Source organism: Coloeus monedula (genome assembly GCF_965178545.1).
Source record: "Coloeus monedula genome assembly, chromosome: 3".
NCBI classification, from domain to species: domain Eukaryota; kingdom Metazoa; phylum Chordata; class Aves; order Passeriformes; family Corvidae; genus Coloeus; species Coloeus monedula.
Window position 1 is genome coordinate 80,461,405 of NC_138783.1, and position 22,680 is coordinate 80,484,084.

The following is a 22,680-nucleotide window of genomic DNA, read 5'->3' on the forward strand; positions in this document are numbered from 1 at the left end:
TGCATAATCTAGTGCTGTGGTGAGAGCAAAGCCCCCAGCTTCCATCCTTGCAATGCACTGGCTGTAGTAGCAGTGCTCCTGCTTGTTGACAGACTGTGGCTTTACAGATCCTGCATTCCTTTTTTCTATAGTGACAGATTTGCTCTAAGTGTAGAGGTTGCCCCATCCTATCCTGATGGGGTGGGGACATGTGCTCCTGGGAGGTAAGCACTGTGCACTTGAATCTTACAATCTGAGGAGAGCACCGATCCCTGAGTTTTGACTCTGTGTGCAACTGCTTTAATTGCTACATTTCTGTGACTGCTGACTGTGTTTTTTAATGAAAGTGGTGGCCTTGGCCCTCAGTATCTTGTTGTGAATTCAGTGTTTCTGGCATGCATTTCCATTGCACTCTGCTGCATTGAATGTCTCAGAAAGTTTAAGTGCTGGGATTCATTACATGGGATAGAGGTAAATACTGAGTGTCCTCATGTAATATTTGTATGTACTTGTATTAGGTGTGCTTTTTGTACTAAGCCAAAAGAGAAGCAGAATGTGTCTGGATTGTACAGTTTTTTTAAATACCATGCCAGTTTAGCAGTAAGTATGTGATGGTACATACTTTCTTTGTAAAGAGAGATTGCTGGCCTGGGTTTGTATGTCTCAGATTAGTTTGTTCACGCAGTACTCCATGCACATAGAGACGAAATACCTACAAAGTTGGGAATTAAAAATGACATGAAAAGTAATGTATTCACTATGTAGCTTTAAATATGCTCTTCCCTCTATGTCACGGCAGTGTAATAGCTTGTTTATAGAAGTTTTTGGAGATTTGTAGTTCTGCTACAAAACTCATAGTAACACATGGTCTGGCATTGGTATGTAGCCTACAAGACATTTTTAAAAACAAAATGCAATGAAAGGTCTGAAATGCTAAAATGCAAAATATTTTAAAAGCAGGCATGGTCAGTTTGGATGTTTTTTGTCTTTTCCTTGTGTTAGAGTCAGACTTCGCTGCTTTAAAATATATTTCTTAGTAGGAAGAGGAGGAGTTAGGTTTTTACAACGATTAATTCTAAATTACCTAATGAAGAGTTTTACCCACACAGGTGGCTTCATACCACATTCCTGTGGTATGAAAATAGAGACTATGTTCTGCCATGGGCAATGATCCAATGGTTCCAAGAATTCCAGTGAACAGTAAACTGAAATATAAATTAAAGCTCTGTAACAATACAGAGCAATAACATAGCATTTTCCTACTCCAGAAAGTCGTGTTTCTGGCATACAGCATTTAATGTGTCCTGTCACCCTTCAGTCTTCCTGTGGTCTTTTGGTGTAGGACTGAAAACAGGGGTGTTGCTTCACTTAATTTGTGTGCCGTGCACACTTGACATCCTGCACCACAATACTCACATAATGATTTTCTAATTTCTAAAAGCAGTGCTTACATGAACATTACTTGGATGCTTTTCTTTCCACTGATTTCTCATCCAAGAAAACTGGAAAGAAAATACCAAACCAACTCCTTCCTGTGCCCAGAGACACCTCCAGCAACATCCCAACCCCTCTTCCCAAATTTTGTAGAATGAATAGATTAAAAAATGTTGTGAGCTCCTCCTGCTGGTTCAGCAGAAACAATAGTTGCATTTAAAAAAATGCTAATGTAGTGTTAAGAGCCTGGCTTATTACCACAAAAGCCATAGTTAACTCTGCAGCTCCTGGATGCTGCTTCATCTTTAATTCTGTTCTCTGAGCAAATTTCAGCACATTTAATATTCAGTATAAGACTCTATTTTGGGATCTCTTGATGCTTTGGCATAAGGAGGAACTATAAGGTCATGGCTGTTTTGAGTTGCTTTCTTAGCTCTAAATTTCTGTGCTGCTTTTTTCCCCTCTTTAATTTTTAAGTAAACCAGACTATTAACATTACTTAAATGTAGCTTTTATGGCTTATGAAAAATATTGCTCCTGTAGTGGATAGATGTGCGTCAGCTGTGACTAAATGTTTTGATGTAGTCTTCTCAAAAGATAGACTAGAAGAGCTTTCCTTTGAAATACGTGAAGCAGTTTTAGACACAGCTTCTCAGATGGATCTAATTAGTCTTTCATATAGACTGGATGTCCGTTTGTTGCAGCTGAATTCTCATTTCATTCACCCATAACTAGAAACACCTCGCTTCAAACGTGTTTCTTCAAAGAAAGAAGGGTTTAGGGTTCCGTGTTTTACTGCTTTTTGATGTTGGTTTCCCTTTAACTGAGAAGACCTTATGTTTATACAACTGTTATTATTAAGAAAACATAGCTTTGTTCATGAGAGTTCACTCAGTGTCCATGTTGGCTGTTGGTGGCAGTTTGGGATCTGTGGAATACATCTTGCCACACGACTAGTGGGACAGCTGTATGGCTGGCTATTAAGCTCATTGTAACAAAGATTTGAATGCAAGCAGGATATTCTAATAAAACCATGGAACTTGGTTTGTGGGTGGATGAAAATTAAGACTATAGAGTACGAATGATTGGGCCCTTCAATGGATAGCAGTCCTATTTGTTATTGATACACAGTAGTCACCCAAGAGACATTGTGCTCTGTTGCCTGTTTAGGATGTGTTTACATGGCACAGTTCACTGCAGCACAAAGGAGCCTGTGCTGACTAACCTAGTTTGGGCAGTGCTGCATTAATGCTGCTGTACTGCTCCTAGTTGGAATAACTTGTTTAGAGCTGGCATGTGGAGCTCTGTGTAACAGTGCCTTGTGCTGTGTTGTGAAACTTTTACAATCAAGAATGTCATCAAAGGTGTAGTAGGAAGTGTCTGATCAGTGTTAAATATTCAGAGTGTGATACTTGGATGCAGCTATGTTGATCTTTGTTGATCTTTAAGGAAAATGAGTGGAAGGAAGGAAAGATAACAGATGCTCTGCCCATGTCTATCCCCCACTGGCTGCTTTGTGGTCATGTCGTCATTTAGACTAAGTGGAGTTTGCAGGAATAGGCTGGTAGTCCTGGCTTTACTTCTCTGCTTTCCAGGAGAATAGCTGAGCTGGTTTTGCCACTGGACATTGCTATTATCTTCCCTGTGAAAGGACGGGCAGTCCAGCCCTACTGCCCCAGATGGTGGCACCTAGGACACGTTGATAAGAGATGTAGTGGTCTGCAAGCAGTCTCTCATTAGTGGAACTGGCTGGTCTGCAGGGCTGTCCTGTGGGTCCCTGTTACTTGTGCACATCAGTAACTCCTTTTGTGTCTGCTGGGAAACTTTTCCTGCAATACCTCTTCCTGCCCCATGCCTCACCCAGTCATTTCCTCCATTTGCCTCTCACCATGTCACTCCCATTCTGTCCACGGTGGCTTCGCATTCCCCATTTGTCTTGCCAGAAAGCAGGACTGGGTCTGCTGTGTATTCACTCACAGGTTGGCCAGTCCAGCTGCTGGGTGAAAACCAAATTGCTCTTATCTGTCCAAGAGCTGAATGGAAGCACTCATTTTGTCCACTGTGCAGCTTTTCATTTTTATAAAACTTTAAAGGGATTTTAATATGTCTGGTTAATGCTTACCAGTCAGTGGGTTCAGAAGTTGAGTATGTGGCGAGAATTTAGAGGAGGGACAAGCAAATAATAAATGTGCATTTTGTTAGCCTCTTTTTCCTTTTGAGATCAGGCTAAAGGTACTGTTTCTGAAAGGGTTAAGAAAGAAAACAAGGCTGTTTGGAATGCAGGAAGAGGGAAATTATTTTAAATTATTAACAATGAATTGCATCTCTGTCTGTGGCTTATAAAGAATAGAAAAAGGAATCAGATTTAAGTAGTCATAATCTACTGCCAATATTTCATGTTCCAGAGAAAATCTATGTATCTCAAGGACATACAATAAATTGAAATCAACTGGAAACCAAAATAGACCTATAACTCCATAGTTCTAGAATTATTTCAAGTCATGCTGCATGTACCAGTGTGGTGGATTGACCTTGGCTGGACGTGAGATACTCACCAAGCTGCCCTATCACTCCCCCTCTGCAGCTGCACAGGACAAAGAGAATAAGATGGAAAACAACTCGTAGGTTGAGATAAGGCAGTTAACTAAAACAAAAGCAAAAGACTGCACACATGCAAACAAAGGAAAAGACAAAATTTTATTCTCTGCTCCCCATCAGCAAGTGATACCTAGCTACTTCCGGGGAAGAATCCGTTCCTAAAAGGTGATCATGCATTCAAAAGCTGTATCTGCTGCCTGTTTACGTCTTTTTCCTCACTGCTACTAATGTGTAGTTTTTCAAGTCCTGCCTCTTTTGAGTTTGTTCTGATTTCATTCTTCTGATTAGTCCTAGTTTCCATTCCTCAATTGTCTTGCCTGGTTCATGCTCATTGGCTGGCTAGTGTGAGTCTCCCCTTTGGACTTCCATATCAATCAGCAATTAGTCTTGGTTCTCTTCTATAGAACCTTCTCCTACATAGCTGTGCGCTGCTCCACAGGCATACAGACTTTCATCCATGTATTGGTCCTTATTTTCTTTTTCCAGGGCCTCAGCATTGGTTTTGCTTATCCCATTTCTTCTACCATACAATCTGTCTGGTAGTTCTGTTTCCAAGATCACTTTCTCACTCTTTAGGTAGTTTTTTCTTTACTCTCATCCTGTACTTCTAGCTCCTTCTTCCTGAACAATCAGTGCATGCTTCCCTCTCTTCCATTCTCTGAGATAGGTTTCATGTGTTTCTGTTAACCACTTCCATTTCCTTCCTCCATTTTTAGCCTTCTTTCCCAGCGAGTTCCCCCCTGCCCCCTTTACTGCTTGCTCCAAATTTTCCTCTCCATCTTTTCTGCACCTCCCTCCCTGACACATCTGATCTTTGTCCCAGCCTGCTTTCTCCAGTTACAGGGCCCTCAGTGTCCAGTTTTTGTCGCTTGTGGGTTGTTTATGCTGCTTCTTCTTCCTTTGCTGCTCAGCCCTAGCAGGAGTAAGCATTGAAACTCCAGAATAGTCTTATTAGTTTTATGCTTGACCTGGTATTCTACAATCCAAACCCACAATTTCAGTGGGAGGCTGTGTTCCTCCCTGGGCCAGTATATGTTAAATACAAGGAAGAATCTTCTGGAACTGCGGCTGTGAAGTGTGGTGACCTACAGATATAGATAGGATTTGCCTTTTGAAATGCATAGAACTTGCCCAAAGTTATGCAGTTTGTAGGAGAATGGTAGAGGTGCATTCCAACTGTTTCACTTCCCAGGCAGATTTTCAAGCCTCTGTTCTAATCATAAAGGAGATGTTTCAGCCTTTCATAGAAAAGTCAATAAAATTTAGTAATCTGGCCAAAAATGTACTCTTGTTCTGTGTCAGAAATAGCTGCATATTTCTCTCTGAAATTTGCCCTCTCTGAAATCACTCTTCAGCCTAAATAGAGTCCATCTGAGTTATAAGAAACTGAAAATGCAGTGTGATGATGGGAGGAGTTGGACAACTTTGGTACTAAGGCTCTTCCCTTCCCCCTCATGTTGTAGCTGTGTCCCAGCCCCATGCCTTTTGGCAGGCTCTTCCTCTGCTTCTCCCATGCTCCTGTCTTCATTCCAATCTTGTCTTTCTGTTGTGGCTGCCCTCTTGTTTCCACCACCTAACCTCTATCAGCTGTTTCCTTTATTGCTGTAATCGCTGTGTATTTTTACAGTGACCTCTTTGTCACTGTTGGAGCAGCCCAGCTGTTTGATGGCAACAGACTAGTTTGCATGCACAGTTTTGTCGTGTTTTAATTTAGTATTTTCTTCTAGCTGATAGGGGAGGAGGGAAATCATACACCTTTTTATCAAGCCAAACCGGCATCTTGATTTTTATGATGGTGAGGTTTGCATACTGTTAATTTATAACAAACATAATTTTGAATAACATAGCTTCTTTTGTGTTGCTGCCTGTTCTGAGCTTCCCCTCTCCCTCCCAAAGACGCTTGCTCCTGCCCATGTGCTCCGAGCTCCTTTGTTCTAAGGGTGGGCAAAACCAAATGTAACTCAGACTCTTCAGCAGTGTCTGATTGGCCGCTCACCCCGGGTCCGCCCCCAGTCCGCCCCTTCCCCCTTCTCCCAATAAAAGATGGTCGAGGGGAGGCTCTGCCCTCTCTCTCAGCTCAGCTATTTTCATGTGAACGTCTCTTGTCGTCTGTCTCATTTGAAAGCTTCTATGTGCAGGGAATTGAGCGAGCAGGGAGCTATATTTCTCCCTCTTTGCTTCTGCTGATGGTATTTGCAGCTGATACAGGTACTGATTTTAGAGCTACTAAAGTGCTGGATTGCCCGTGCTACCTCTCAATGCTGCTCGAGGCTTTCTAAGGCATTGAAATACAAGCGCTAGCCGGTATAAAGCTGAAAAGATACCTTCCACACTTTTGTATTAGTTTTATCATCTAAACTGACGAAGGAAAGCTACATTGGTGGCAAATCATCACAATAAAAACACAGAATGGTCTGGGTTGGAAAGGGCCTTTAATGATCTAATTACACACACAGACTCACCCATGCCATGGGCAAGGACACCTTCCACTAGATCAGGTTGCTCAAACTCCCATCCAGTCTGGCTTTGAACATTTAATATGCAATAAGCAAGAATGAAGACTGATTTTGTCTAAAGATAAACAGCAATAAATGAACAGAAGGATAGAGGTAGACAGATATATAATATATCCAAATCTCAGAAAACTGGAAACCTGGGCTTCCTTTAAGAGTTAAACAGACCAAGAACAAAACCAGCTGGAATAAGATAGCAGCAACTTTCAAGATAAAAAAGAAATAGATCCTCTCCTTTACACAGCTGATGGATTTTTCCTCTCCTTGGCAAAGGAAAACTTGCAGAAGTAGGTGAGTTAATAGGAGCAGAGGGGAAAGGACAAGGGATGGTCACTGTCAGTCACAATCAATCTCTCAGTCTACACAGCCGAAGTCTGCGGTGAGATCAAGTCATATTGGCCCCTTATGTGGGCTACATCTGCAGTCCAAAGTGAACCATTGGTGATTTAGAATTGCTCAGGCTGACTGTGCAGAGTACGAATCTTCATTACTTCTTTTATTGTAGTTTATTTAATAAATCCCAATTCACGAGATGTGGTTGTGCTTTGTAAAAATGTGCTTGAAAAAACCAAAGTGCCATATGGTTGTAAGAATGAATGCTTTTAGGAGTATTACAGAGTGGGATCTTTTGAACCTGTTGAACAATTCACATTCCCAACAAAAACTGGTTCAATAGCTATGGGTGTGTCCCAGAAAATTCAACATTAGTAATGCTTTCCAGAATAGGTGGGAAATTGTTTTGAAAATGGCAGTGGGAAGTATGTTCAATGTTGCGCAAAGCTGTTATTTTTCAGTCATTTGGGACTATTAATCTGCTTTCCTAGATCTGTCTGGCTCTTTCTGTGGATATTCTTCAGATGGAATTTTTTAATGGTCTCCATTAGTTTATGATTTTAGCAAGTGTACTTCTGGTACAGATAGCTGGAGTGATTAACAGATGAAATGACTTCAGAGTATAAATTCTCATTTGGTCTTTGAGGTTATATTTAATCTCTGTTGTATGCCTTCCTAATTACCAGCATATTTCAATACTTAAAGTTAGAATTTTAAAGCATGTATTATTCAACTTCTCTAGATCAGAATTAAAAACAACATGGGCTGACATGTTGTATTATTTCTTCAAAATTTGATAATGCATTTTCCTTCTCATTTAAGCTTAATTATCTTCTAAAAATATTAAAGCAAGAATTTTTTTAAGCCACATGGCGAAGTGCGGTGTATTTTTCAATTAAATTATTTTTGCTTGGATTGTCTTGGGTTGTTATTTTCTTTTCTTGTTAAAACAATACTATCCTGTGTTGTATTTTCAGTGGAACATAGCAGTTCAGCTCTGAACCTGCATCAGTGTGTCTTGTCATTGGTGGCAGCACTGAAGAAGGCTCAGTGCAAATTTTGCAATTTTGTCTTATCCTCAAGAAATGTCTGAAGACTAAATAAAAAGTACAGGCAACTGTTGGAACAATATGATTTAGATACAGCTTTGTGACTTCAGATAATCTCAGAGTATATCTTCACTGTGTTGAATTTTTTTCCTTGTGAAGTAATGGCATTAAAACCCAATCTGTGCAAAGCACGTAGAAGATTAATTAACACTGGGAAGAAAAGAGATGTCTGAGCCTTTCACCTGTAGATACCCTTTATCTCCAGCTGAGTGTGCCAGCCTTTAATGCTATTTGTCATCTTCCCCAACAGGTATCTTGATATTTTTTTCCACACTGGCTTTTATACTTTGAATGACTCCTGTAATGCCAATACCATGTATTAGAATATTATCCTCCCACACAAAAGCCTTTAAATATTTTTTTGGCTTAAAAAAAAAAAAAAAAGACACATTCATTTAACTGGCGTATACTTCCTTTTAGAAACAATTAATTTAAGGCAGCATTGACAAAGATGAAATGTCTATTCCCAATTTAAGGATGCTGTATATACAGATTTAAGGCCTGTCTGTTACGATGATTTTTATGTAACTGTTTTTCACAAAGAGGGTGTTCATTATTTTCTGCTAAATCAAGCACACACAAGGAGAGTTCTACATACTGCTTTGTTGTGGTTTTATGGTGCACCCTCCAGGGTGGCCTTTACTTTTGCAAGGAGCCATCTTGGCTTGTGCTGTTGGATTGGAAGGAATGAAATGGGTTATGTAGACAGGGACTCCTTTAATGAATGGTGTCCTTATGTGGTGATCATTCGGGCAGAATGGACCTGTCTGGCTGCTTCTAAATGTGACATCATTTAATTTTTTCTTAATGGTAAAGCTACTATATGATTTGCCATACAGGAGTGGTGGGATCATTCTCTTAGTGCTTATATTTTACGTTGATGCTTCTTTTGTTATATCTACATGAATATTCACACTTTTATCTTTACATTTTGGGTATATGTGTTTAAGTGCATACTACTTATATAAATGTGTGCATTATATGTAATGATATTTTAGCACATTATTGAAAAAGTATAGCATTATTAAGATGCTTATTTACAGTATCTTAAATCTCTCAATCAGGGAGAACTGATTTTTTGGTATTCTTTTATTTATTTTTTTCCCTGGTTGTGCCTTTTGGCCTTCCTTAAGGAAATATATTTTGTCTGAGCAATCTCTTGGGTTTAGATAACCTTGAACTTAAGTGCTGTGGGAATCCTGCCCTGAGCTGCATGCTGTCCTTTAACTTCTATGGAAACCTTATCATAAGCACAGTCTGCTTCTTCTCCTTGTTCCAGTGTAAGGCATCTGTATTTAAAATAGTAGGCATAATCTCAGTTTTGATTGCATGCATCCAAGACAAAAAATAGTTGTGGTTGCAGTATATCTTACTTTAAAAAAGTGATTTTTGCAAGTCTCAAGATGGGATAAGACAAAACAGTTTTTATTTTTCTGGGTTTGAGGTTTTTGTTTTTGTTCCGTTTCATTTGTAAATTTAATAGTAATACAGTTTTATTAGATCATTCTGCATTATGTTGCATGACAGAGGAAATGGAGCTTTTACAGATGTGAGCTATTGACAGTTCAGGTATCAGATCTAACACAACAAAATGGCTTATTAGGATCATGGAAAGCTCTAAAATTCTTGTGCTGTTACTGGATCTTCATGGTACATGCAACTTTATAATGTCAGTTTTAATGGAAATAGGTGATCAATGGTTTTAATTGAGGGAGAAAGTATTTAAATCTTCTTTTAATTGGTTGTTAGTTGCTGATAGGTAGAAGGATTCTAATGATACTAAAGTGGCTCCTCACTGAGGAACTGCTGGTTATCTGGCACTGGTTACTTCATGGATGAGAAGCATGTTTGTCTTATGGGGAAGGCCTGCCCAAAGTTTCTCTGCACAGAGAAAACACCCAAAACACTTCAATATGCAAGGTCTTGTAGGAACTATGCAATTCCATATGGAAAATGGACAATGTCTACTTTAGTTACAATATACCTGCGTTACCATTTTTTTTTTTTTCAGTTCTGCCTGGATTCCTAAGTGACAATGGAAAAGTCAATTATAGTATTTTAAATTGCTTGTAGTGGGTATATGTGGTTGTTTTGGTGCCAAAGATGAGCAACATCCTCATGTCTGAAGGAGCTCATCTGGTGGCCGCCTGTCTGATGTCAGCATCCACATGTCTGTGTGTGTATTTAAGCAAAGACCCCATTGAGTGTGAAGAGCACATCGCACTTGACACCCCATGCTCTGGTCTGTTTTGAGTCCAGCAAGGCAGAAGAAATAGGCTGTCAGAGTAAGTGTAACTTGGAAAGTTCTCCTTTTTCTCTTCCACCTTTCTTAGTAATGAGTTTATTGCAGTTTCTTTTCAGCATCTAGGGCTGAAACCATAGTGAATGTATAATGAGAGCTGCCAGCTTTTTATGTTAGGGAAGCAGGCAGCCCTATGAAGAAGACATGGTGTAAGCTGGTTCAGAAAGGCCACTTTATCTGGTTTGGATTGAAGGATACCACACTGTCATTATCGAGTCTCGGAAACATTTCTTGTGGAAAAGTAAGCTCTTAACATGATCAAATTCTGGCAACAACTTGTAAGACCTTCAAATATTTTCTCCTGAAACTACCACTATGGTTTTGTGATTGCCTAAACTTAAAGTGAAACAAACTTACCATACCATTACACATCTGTTGTTCCAAATCTCAATTCAACCATGTTTGGCTGCACTGGTCCTACAGTGAACAACATACAGATTTCAGTGAACAACATACAGATTTTATTTTTAGGGCTATTATAAAGCAGGAAGCACTGCAGGAGAAAAGAAAAAGCATCAATAAGTAGGTGTGGAATTACATCTATTTGGAATCACATAAAAGGATTGATTAATTCCATATAGTCCACATTTCCTCACATGTCAAAGTCATGGCAACAGATAAAATAAAAGCAGGTAAACCAGTGTTCTTATTGATATGACTCCATTTTGACATTATCTTAATCCACTACTAGGTTAACTAGATGTGTAAAGTACTTCCAACCTCTCTTTCCTGTCTACTTGAGCTGCTTTTATTCAGTATTTCTCTGCTTCTGAAGACGTGAGGTTCCTTTCTACATAACATAATGGTAAAGAGGATTTTTTTATTTTGAGCTTTATTAATTGAATTGATGCCTTCAGCAAGAGTACAAATGCAGAATGTGTGTCTTTACTGAAAGTATATTCAATTTTTATCACTTTTAGGACAGTTCTGCTGTCTTTTGTCTGTAAATAAAATGGGTGAAGATGAAAAAATTGGCACATATTTGATATGAAATGTGATACTAATGTATCTATATTATGGGGTATTTTTCCTAAGTAGCAAGTAGTGTAATGGCTTGATACCTTGAAAGAATTGGAGAATTTGAAAAGAGAGATCCCTCCTTTGTTTACATTATCTGACTGTGCTGAGGAAAAATACATAGGAAATTTTCGTTGTGAATTTTTTCTGTCAGAGAATATCAGTGCCCAGGGCCTCACTCTTAATGGCATCAAAGCTAATTCAACCTGAACAATCCTGAGCCCATGGGTAGGAAGATAGTAGATTTCTGTAAAAAGATGTGCAAAGCTACAAAATAATCAAATGTTGCACGTACTTAACAAACAGAAGACCTGTAAACTTAGTGCAATAACTGGCATTTTCTTGGACAGAAAATTCACCAAGCTCCAGGTATTTTGAGAGTTTCTTTTCACTAGTTCTGAATATTAATTTTTCCCTGTCCTACTTGCCATTGCTATCATTAGACATCACCTTTGTTGTGGTTATAACAAGGAAACTCCCCACAGTGAAGATCAATGCACAGTCAGGTAATTACAGTTTATATCTATGTTAACAAACTTTGATTATTTTGTAGTCAACTGGTGCTGTAACGCAAAATAGAAGTCTTCCACAACTTTAAAAAAAAAAAGAAATCTCATATTTTAAGCTATTTTTGTGGAAAATGTAGACATCATTCATTGTAGGGAGCAGGAGTTAGCAGTAAACCCAAATGATGGGTGCTCTAGCTTATGGAGTCTATTATTTTAGAATGAACTTGTCTGAATTCAGTTTTCCTAGAATGATTATTCAGGAATGCACCAAAATTTTTTCAAGACTGCTGAGAAAATAAATGCATGAAATATACCTGATTTTCTTCATTGTGTCGTCTTTATTTCGTTATAAAAATTCAGTGTTAGGATTTTAGCATTTCATTATGCATTTAGGGCTTTGACAGCTGGTCTTGTTGTTTGTTCTAGGTATTTTGACCTTTCCTAGACACTTCACCTGTGAACTGTCAGAGGTGTCTGTGCATGTCAGACTTCATAGCTGGCAGTCATGAGTATGATTGCTTTGAAAATTGGATAGATAGATAGACAGGTTTTGTTTCCTGGATCATTTTAAGAGCAAAAGAAATAGGCTTTTTGTGTCAAGTTCAGTTGTCTGTGCTGAAGAATTTTTACTGTTTCCTAAGTATCTCTGAGCTTACTGATTAAGTTGTCTGCTCTACCATCTATTGACTAGAAAGACAACTGACATCATTTTAGTTTACCCATTAAAGTTACTATTTCTCCAGTCCTTCACCAAAGCTTTCCTATTAGGATGCCTGCAAAACACTGAACCAGAGGTTAAGCAGCAACCATGCTGTGACCAATTTTATCTTAGCAAATGGTGCCATTGCCAAGTCCTTCGTCAGGCAGACATGAAGTGTTCATTTTATGGGGAGAGGTGATGTGTATGGCTAAGGGCAAAGGCTTTGTTTTCATGAAAATAACTCTTGCAGGTAAAAGAGAAGGAAGGAGACCTAAACCCTGTATTTTGGATATGTTTCCCTTATAGAAGTATTTTTCATTTTTCCTTAAAGAAGGAGTGTTTGACTGTCCCTAGCCAGTAGTTGGGGCAGCAGGAGGTTAGTGTATCTTAGTTCTCTAAATTTGTCTGGTATTGCCTTACCATAGTCTTGGCTGACCATGTGATGGTGAACATGACAAATAACTCACTGTACAAACCAAAGAACCAGCGTAGCTCTTCTGTAGAAGAAATCAGTTGTTCCAACAAGAGTTGTTCATACAGCTCTGTTGTACTCGGATGCTATGTTGATCTTTGATTCCTGGGGGGCCTTCATCAAAGTCCAGGATTAACCTTCAGTGTATCTGAGTTTCCAGTATCATGCCTGAGCTGGAGTGCTGGAATCCCTCTCCTACCTGTTGCTGTAGACAAACAGTGGCTTGGCTGTTCCTGTACAAGCCTCCTTTAGACTAACAAACACTACTAGCATTGAGTTCAGTGTGAGAGCCAGCAGCCACTCACCCATCTGCCAGTTTTGTGTAGTGGGAAGTGATTAAAGCCTTTCTTTTGTTGAAGCTTTACTGGTGCAGTTAGGAATACCAGATTCTTGAGGCCAGAGCCTTGAATGACTTAGGAGGAATGTGTTGCAGGATGGCCATGGGGCTGCAGGGCTGGAAGAAAGGGAGCCTTGGCCCTGGCTTCTAGTTCTGGGACTGCTCAGAGATTTTGCCCAGTGACTGGTTTTGATACAAATGAGTAAACACAAAATTTAGCCTAAGTTTTATGGTATTGCAATAAGTACAGTGTGCTAAGTAAAATAATTTTTGAGTGGTTTATACACTTGGGTACTGCTATTAATCTATGAACATGAAACTTACACTTGTTCAGCATTAAATTTTAAGAGTTGCCTGAACTAAATGCCATTTTTTTCCCTTAAAAACTGAATATAGCATCTATTTAAAATATAACTTATGGTTTATATCAGCTAAAATCAGCTGTTCCACTTCTTGAAGTCTTTCCAGTTCTAAAAAGACCATCCTTTCTGTAGGGGAATGAATAATGTAGGTTAGCTTGTTTCTGTGAGCATTTATTACAGCCACGCAGAGCAGTTCCTGGAGAGGTTTTCTATTTCTTATTTAGCAGCAGTGAAAATCGCAATTATTCTGTTTACTTGGCTTGCCACTATGGCAAAGAGTAGCTCTTTGGACTGTGAAGAGGAAATGTTTGTTTTCTCTGGCTGCTCCTTGCATATGCTGCTCCAATTATAATTAAATATGAATATTTACTGATAAAATGGGGCATTTTTCAGGTTCGGTTAAATTGATTTTTTAAAATCCAAGATATAGGCAAAGGCAGCCCATCTTGTGTTTTGTATAATGCTATTCATTATACAGAACTGATAGACAATGTAACAAATCAATAAAATATCACCATACATGTCAGATGAACATTAGGGCTGTAAATTCTTCATCAGGAAGAATCTGTAGGGGAAAAGAGGAAATAAAAAGCTAGATCAAAAGCGATGTGGGGAATTAATGTAGAGAAGATGAAAGGGAAGGAAACGAACAATAGGGTTGATGTAAGTGGAGGATTAGGTAAAGCAGAAGCAATCATTTTTTATGGAACAGATGAAAATAAATTGAGAATAATTGTTATGGGAGGTGCAAGTGGCGGCAAGTTGAAAATGACGTGTGTTTAATGGCCTTATGAAAACTAGGGCTTGCTTGTGAATTGTGCCTGTCATTCATTTCCAAGGAGTAGCTTTCTAATGGTTCTTGTAGTATGGTGTGCTGTTCCATCAGAGGCATTCACACAAGCTTATTGGATTCTTTTGAAAGTTAAAATACCGTGCTAGCATCATTCAACATTGTTTAGCTCCAGATAACAATTTTATTTAAAATATTTGAAGTCATGCAAAGCCTCCAGTCACATCTGCTGACTCTGTACCCACAACGCTAGGTTAACTGGCTTGTTTAAAGGAGCATTTACAGACACAATTCATTACTTGGTTTTGCAACTTAACTCTGAAAGTTCCTAGAATACAAGATAAACTGAAATTATTATTAGGGCGAAATTTTATTTGTTTGTAAGCTAAATGTTGTTAATAATGTTCTAGGAATAAGGAAAGCCTATTTTCCAAACCTGTGCATTAGGTTGATGTGCAGTTCTGTTATGAGGAGTACTTTGAGAATAATCAGGACCTGGTGTTATTGTGTTCCCTGGCTGTCCTCTGCTGTATCCCACTCCATGCAGAAGGTAAAGGAGCCAGATCCCTGGCTCTCAGATCTCTGGGTCATTCCATTCTCTCACAGAGCAGCAGTAGTGCTGCAAACTATCAGTGTCCTTGTGCTTGGGAAAGACCATGGAGGAAAATCGGAAGGGACAGTGCTACCTTCTTTCTTGAGTCTTTTTCCCACAACTAGTAGGGGAAGCCCTGAGTAGGGGGTGGAGGAGGCATTTGTTCTTAAGGGAAATTTGTTGCTCATTGGTTTAAGAGATTCTTTCTGGAGAATCCTAATTTTTCCCCCATAATTCTGCCTTACTGCTCACATCAGTCAAGAGCTATGATGATTACACCGGTAGGAGATTTTGAAACTTGTTATTCCTGACTGTCCTCTGTTTGCCAAAGTTCATCTGTAAGTCAAAGCACTGGACATGGTGGTGCCGGAGGGAAGTCAGTGTGATGGCGTGGTATTATGTACTTCTGTCACTAATAATTTGGAGGCTGTCTCTTTCAATGTTTTGCTGTTTTTCATAGCAGTATATTCAAGCCCACCTTCAGTCCTTGTTGCTCTGCCTGTGCTGTTCTCGATTCCTCACCACCTTTTGAATAATGAGGCCTTGAATTATAGACAAATGATGGTACCAAGCTCTTTATAGCCCTCTCCCTACCACTTATGATCTGTTTGATTTTTCTCATGTGTGAAGTTAGCTCTGTTAAGATGATTTTCTCAGTAGGGCCTCTGTATAGACAGGGACTATGATTCCCCTGCTCTGAAATTGTGTCCCTTGCCTTTTTGACCTTGTTATACAGACACTATATCATTGAATCCGAAATTAATTTTTCATTTGCTGGTGTTTTCTTTTAATGTTACTGAACATTTTCCCCAAAGTTTGTTACTTGCTTTTGGAATTACTTTTAAAAAGGTTGTTCAGCTTTTAAACACTTTTTGTCTTGCACGTCATTTTTTTCATTTTGCCTGCTATTTGCGCTGTATTATATTTCCTGCTGATATACTTGTATATTACCTTTCAAGCTATTAAAAAATATTAGGAAGGTCTTGACCTTTTTGCTTTGTTTCATTGACCATTTCCTAAATTTTCAGTTTCCAGCTACATTGATTCTCTGGATTTTAGGTGCAGCCTTCTGAAGGCCTGGATCTCAAAAAATGCCTTGTGCAGTTATATTTTCTCTTATTTTCTGAGTTAAAGCTTGGATGGAGCAAAATCTTTAATGTGGTCTTTTCAGTCTCTCTGGTGCTTCCAACTACTTGCTGTTATAATGTCAAAGTTAAATCTTGTTTCTTAGTGAGAATGAGTTTCACACTTCTCGAAATAAATTTAAGATGGGCTGCTTGCTCCCCCATATCCTATCGTTGGAGGTAAACTGCAATTGCTTCTATACTGTGTCTGTGTACTGTCTTTGTGGAGTATAAGGTGAGTCATTTGGACTGGTTTATCCCCTTAAAAGCAGGGATGCTCCTGGCAGAGTTTAATGTGAATAAGGGAGCAAAATTAGTTCAGAATCATTCTGCTCCTTGCATTGAGCTCTTCTCCAGTCTCCTAAGAGAAAGAGGAATTTCTCTTATGGAGATTTTCTTGTTCTTTCATCCCCGAATGGAGCATCTCTGTATTCTCATGCAAGGACCATTTAAAATGACTGGTATAGTGGAGTCTAGACGAGTGTACAAGGGTCCTCATCTCTTACATAGGATGCTTTCTGCAATGTGTGTTAGAGCCCAGACAGATTTACTGGGCTCAGGAATCATTCAAAAGTGCTGGGAGAAAGTGGAAAAATGTTGGGATTTCTAGGACTTCAAATACGAAAGCATTAGGATCCACAGATAAACTTCCCACATTTTCTTATCTCACTGATGTTTTTACAGCTACACTGGAGAAGATGAAATGATGGCTGCTAGAATGAAAGATTCTGTCTTGTCTTCCAAGTTTTTAGAAAAAGTTGATAGAAAATCAGGTTAAGAAATATTAATGGAATTTCTGAAACATCTCAAAATGTTTTTAGAGATAGCACCATAGTACAATTCTGTGAAAGATAAGCCTTTTGTGACAAAACCTTCAAAAAATAAGTCCCATGGGAATACATTTCCCATGGTATTTAAACCAGCATAGGCAACTGTAGTGTCAGGATGCCCCTTCTGTTGCTGCCTGAGAAGCAGAGCTCATGATTGTTGGGTATTTTCTGTCCATTTTCTTCCAATCTGACATCTAATTGGTATCTAATTCATATCTCCATAATATCAGTGTTGTAGTAAATAGGCAGCTTAATGTGTGGTGATTGCATGTTTTATTTAGGGCAGTGTAAAACTTACTCTGCTCTTTTTGACAGCTGTTTAAAAGATGTGTATTTTTTATTTGTCCAAAGTCTGAATATTTATAGGTGATTAAAATAAAGAGGTTGTTTAGCAGGTGCTGACTGCAATTTTGTAGCTGCAGTATCATAATCACTTCATGAGGTTTCTCTGTTGAGGAAATTGTCTTTGTTTAATGCTAAAGGATGTAGGTAATCTGTCTCTAATGCCAAATTATTTCAGGGTGTGCACTTCACTTTTTCCCCTACATTTACGTAGATCGGAAAACTGAATGTTCCAAACAACTTGTGGAACAGTTTCCATATCAACTTTTATGTACTAAAAATGTAATTAAAATTGTTCAACCTAAAACATGAAAAATAACTCAAATTTAGTTTATATGGATTTTTAAAAGAAAATATTGTTTCTTATTTAACTGTTTTTGTTAGCATGGTGAATTTGAATTTATCCCGGTAAAAGTCAGTGGCAAGCCACTGTCACCTATTTAAATGTAAGTAGCTGGAACCATGAGGAAATACTGAATTTGAAGAGGTATCTATTCACACACAGTACTTTTATGCCTTTTGAGTGAATTCATGGTAATCAGGTTGTTAACATAAACAATGCCATCCCATTAACTTCTAAGGTAAATAGCATTAGATGCAAACATCTTTTTTACATTGCTACATGACTTGATTTGTTCTGCATATGGAAACACTTTAAAACTTTTGCATTTCCTCTTTTGTGTAAGTGGCTTATGACTCTTGTGATATCTCATCTTTTACCTGCTGTGTCAGCTCTGCATCCTTATCCCCTGTGCACTGGCCTGTGTTCTTCCCTTTCCTATTTATCACTGACACATCTGGAGTGGTGACATTCTTATTCCCTTTTCTGGGTTTATTTTAAAGCTAGAGGAGGCGTTTCTAAAGAGGGAATATGCTTACTACTACTAATTCCTTACAGTTCTTTATTTTCCCTGCAAGATGACTGGTGTGTTTCGATAAAAATGAGTATTTTGGTCTTGGCACTGGTCAAATATGCCCAAGAGAGATGATTCAAGTGTGTAGTTGGGGAGCAGGAAATGATGGAAGGCATTTGGTAAAGATTTCATGATGCTATTACATCTGACCAGCTTCTGAAAAGTTATCAGATAAAACACTTGCTTTGGTTTTAAAGCCATTGAGCTTTGAAAGTAACCAAACAATGGGAATAGATTTATAGCTATTTTTATTGCATCTAGACTCTTCTTCCTCAATGCTTATTTTTATTTCTAAAATGAAAGTCTGCTTATATCTCCTGGCTCAAAGAGACGGTCTCCTACAAGCACTTTTTCTTATACTTGAGAAACATTACAGCTAGTCTAACTGTTAAAATTTTATTGTTTACCTTAATCCAAATGTTTGGTAGAGCATACAGAAGTGATCTTTTTGGCTGTTTGATCATAGGACATTGCAGATGAGATAAAAGAGATTTGGCTTTTGAAAGAATCAGGTTCGATTCCATGATATGCTTACTGTTCTGAGCCATCTGGGGCAATTTGGGGAAGATATGCAACAGCAGATATTTTGCATGTGAAGCTTTTAGTTGAAGTGGTGAATAACCTTGGACTGGGTATATCCAAAGCACTGGTGTTGACCTATATCCTGTTGTGACAGCTGAGAGCAGCAGGTTGGAACTGCTGGATGAAATCCATACCCAGTTGCCCACTGTACTTTCTTCTTGTCACTACACAATGTCAAATCAAAGACATTTTTTTCTTTCATTTTTTTAAAACAGTTGCTTATTCTAGCTGTTTGCTAATTTAAAGAGAAGATATACTTGGTACCATGGTAGGACCACGGGAAAAGTAATCTAAATCACTGGCAGACTATGTCCAGTCTGAGCATCCACCCTGCATAACTAGGCTGAGGTGGAATACAACTTCCAAATAAAATAAAATAATGTTTTTTTTTCCTCATTAGCTGTTTTGGTGCCTGCTGATTTTGTTGGATCTCTATATCAAGTTGTAAATGGTGTGTGAAATAAAACACTTCTCAGTTGATGGATATGATCCTCATGATTACAAATGCTCTTCAAATTACTGTAGTATGTTTTGTTTAGATCAGACATGGAAGTCTATGTGGTGCATAATGTTCAGTTTAGAAAGATAGAAAGAAGACCAGTAGGAACTGGATATCTGGGTACTGCTACTGGGCTTAATACTCACTGGCCAGTATTAATCCCTGCCCCTCTCTTCTAATTACAAAAACAAAAATTAGAGACTTGCACATGACTTGTCAGCAGCATTCAATGCAGGAATTCATTCATTCTTGACTCTAAGCTTGAGATCCAGCTTCTGGTGATACAGTCTTATTTAAAAAAAGTAAAATCTGTCTTAGCTTGTGTATCCTTATTACATAGCTTTCACTGAATCAAATGAATATTCACTGAATGAATATATGTATTAGGTGAATGCTTAAAAAGAAAGAAATGTGTTCCAAAATGTGGATTTTCTAAAGGGGTAGTATGAGTTTTAGTCTGTCGTGTTTTGTAGTGGCACTTTGGTATGATAATGTCATTCTACCCTTTGAGAATTTATACTGTCAAGTGAGATAGGGCTTGGGATCTCTGTGTGCCTCTGAAGTGAAAGAATGGAAACTCGGCAGCTCAAAGTCATTTTGGAATCAGGCTTCCTTAGTGATTTCAGTATATAGACATGAATCATGACTCAATAGGTACTAAACCAGCAGTGTCTATCTTATCTACCTACTTATTTATCGATGTGTTTTTAGCTCCCAGCATAATGCTCCTAGTCACCCAGATCGTGTCATTGGTCCCTATGCTAAACCCCTTTTCCAGATAGAAAACAAGACTCTCCCTAACACATTATCCTATCAAACAAGGAAAGCTGAGTGCAATGCAACTTTCAAAGTGCCCTGTATGAACATGATAGTAGTACTGTTTGAACCACCTGCACCATTTTCTGGCCATCTAGGAACAATATCTGTAGCCAGGCTGGAGTGTACTTAGCTGGGCAGAGCCAGGGCTTTTGTCTCGTAGAGCAAAGGGAAAAGGAAAGCAAGTCATGTTCTTTCTTCTTTTCCACACGGATCCAATAACAATAGACACCCATATTCCCCGTACCAGCTGTACTTTTTGTGTCTGAAGCTGTTGCCAGCAGATGTCAATTATTTTTAATCGCTGTTTTATTTTCTTGATGTAGTTTTAACTTCTGCACCCCCACCCCTTTATGTAGCCTTAGTGGGCTCAGGCAGGTTACAAGTACAAGATGTCATTGTAATAATCACTCTGCAAGGAAAACTGAAGGAGTAAAACAAAGCATTTGCTGCAGTGAAGTGTTTTTGTTGTATACAGCCTCTCTACTAGGTTTTGCAGAGAGGATCACTTCCCTGGTGAATGCTTGAAGAAAGCCCTTGCTGATTAGAGGTGATGAAGGCCATCACTTCTCCCTCTCCTTTTGTTTTGATTCTGTTGTTGTTAAGCTGAGGAGCTGATGCCTGTTGTGTGCTCTTTTCCTTGGTCTCTATGCTGGCATGCTCCCATTTCTAAAGTGAGCTCTACCAAAGCAGCTAATGGTAATTTGCATCTATAAGTGCTACTTTAAAGAAAAGAGAGATAATTTCAATGTGTGCACATGTGTTTGATTTATTCTAGTGGTTATGTGCTATTTGCTGCTCTTGTGATTGAGGACTGCCCATTCTGTGAATGTGCTTAATACTTTGAAAACTTGAAAGTTATGATGGCACCCCACACAATGTCAAAATGTGCATTTGAAGTAAAAGCCCAGCAATTCAGATCATCTGGTCTTGTTCATAGCAGGTAAAAGGCTGCCTTGATGACACTTAGAGCAAATGAATTTCTCTCCTGCAGTCATGCACTGAATAAATTGCTTGATCTAGTTCGGTACAAAAGGACATGATCTATAAATAGTTAACAGAGCTTTCTTCAGGATAAGTGATCTATAGACTGGAACTCTCTCTTGGGGTCTTTTAAAAAAGTAAGTGCTGATATGAACAAAAGGAAAGTTTGTTTTAAAAAAAGGCCTTTTTAATGAGATTGAAACTCACATACTTTAACTTCCTTTTGAAAGCATCTGGCCAACCACTTCAAAAGTCCAAAAGGCTAACCTTACAGAGACTTGAAGAAAAGAAAAAAGGTCAATCTGCTAATCTGATGTGAATATATTGTCAATAACTGAAAATACAAGATAAAACAGCTGGTTAATTTGAATCAAAGAAATTGCTGTCATATAAGCATCAGTGAATTCAATTTTTACAGTTTTGGGCTTAAAGGAACTTCTTTTTATGACATTTTTATGCATTTGTCGATATACCACACTGTTGGCCACAGGGTCTCTCTCTCCTATGTGCTCTTTCATGCACTTTTTTTGGCAACTAATCTTGCGGGTTTTTAGACTGTTGGTATTTGTGATAAGCAAAACTTCTAAGACATTTTAGTGTGCTAAAGGAAGCATCCATCTACCAAATTTTCATCATGGGGTATTTTAAGAGGGAAGAAAAATTCTATAAAATCATAGACTCATTAAGGTTGAAAAGTATCTCCAGGGTCATTGAGTCCAACCTTTATTCGAACGCACCTTGTCAGCTAAACCATAGCACAAAGCCTGACTTTCCAGGAGAATGCGGTGGGAGACAGTGCCAAAGGCTTTACTAAAGTCCAGGTAGAGAATATCCACGGCCTTTCCCTCATCCACTAGGTGGATCACTGGGCCATAAAAGGAGATCAGGTTGGTCAAGCAGGACCTGCCTTTCCTAAACCTGGCTTGACCCCCAGTTGTCCTGTCCATGCTGTGTGATTGCACTCAAGACAATCTGTTCCATAACCTTCCCCAGCACCAAGGTCAGGTTGACAGCTCTGTAGTTGCCCAAATCCTCCTTCTGACCCTTCCTGTAGATGAGTGTCACATTGGCCAACCTCCAGTCATCTGGGACCGCCTCAGTTAAGCAGGACTGATGACAAATGATTGACAGTGGCTTGGTGAGCTCTTCCACCAGCTCCCTCAGTACCCTCAGATGGATCCCATTAGCCCCATGGAGCTGGGAGTGTCTCTGGCACAGCAGGTCACCAACTGCTTTCTCCTGGATTGCAGGGGCTCTGTTCTGCTCCCTGCCCCTGACTGCCAGCTCAAGGGCTGGCTGTCCTGAGGAGAACCAGTCCTTCTGTTAAAGACTGAGGCAAAGAAGCTATTAAGTACCTCAGTCTTTTCCTCAGCCTTGGTTACAATGTTCCCCTCAGCATCCAATAAAGGATGGAGATTTTCCTTGGCCCTCCTTTTTTGTTGTTAATGTATTTATAAAAACACTTTTTATTATATTTCACAGCAGTGTCCAGATTGAGTTCTAGCTGAGCTTTTGCCTTCCTAATTTTCTCTCTACATGATT

General features: G+C 38.9%; 1 protein-coding gene across 1 annotated transcript in view; it reads left to right on the forward strand.

The window, feature by feature from the left end:
- The window catches only part of PCCA (propionyl-CoA carboxylase subunit alpha), a 275,482-nt gene that overhangs the window by 175,144 nt on the left and 77,658 nt on the right, over positions 1 to 22,680 (forward strand). The window lies entirely within an intron of this gene.